Raw genomic sequence first — 220 nt, forward strand, 5'->3', positions numbered from 1 at the left:
TGTCTGCCGGCTACACGCCGTTCTACGTGAACGGGCTGGTTTACCCTCGCGTCCCGCTGGGCTTGGTGGGGGAGGAATAGCCGAACGGCTAGCTGATGTCAGCCCCCTCACCATCCGCAAAGAAGTCAATGACCTTTTGTCTAACAGACTGAGTATCCTCAGCACGTTCGCAATGCGATGGCTGAAAGCCAAGACCTGCAGAAAGAATATGCAGATGAAA

Source organism: Plasmopara halstedii (genome assembly GCF_900000015.1).
Source record: "Plasmopara halstedii genome assembly, contig: Scaffold_525, whole genome shotgun sequence".
Taxonomy (NCBI): Eukaryota; Oomycota; class Peronosporomycetes; order Peronosporales; family Peronosporaceae; genus Plasmopara; species Plasmopara halstedii.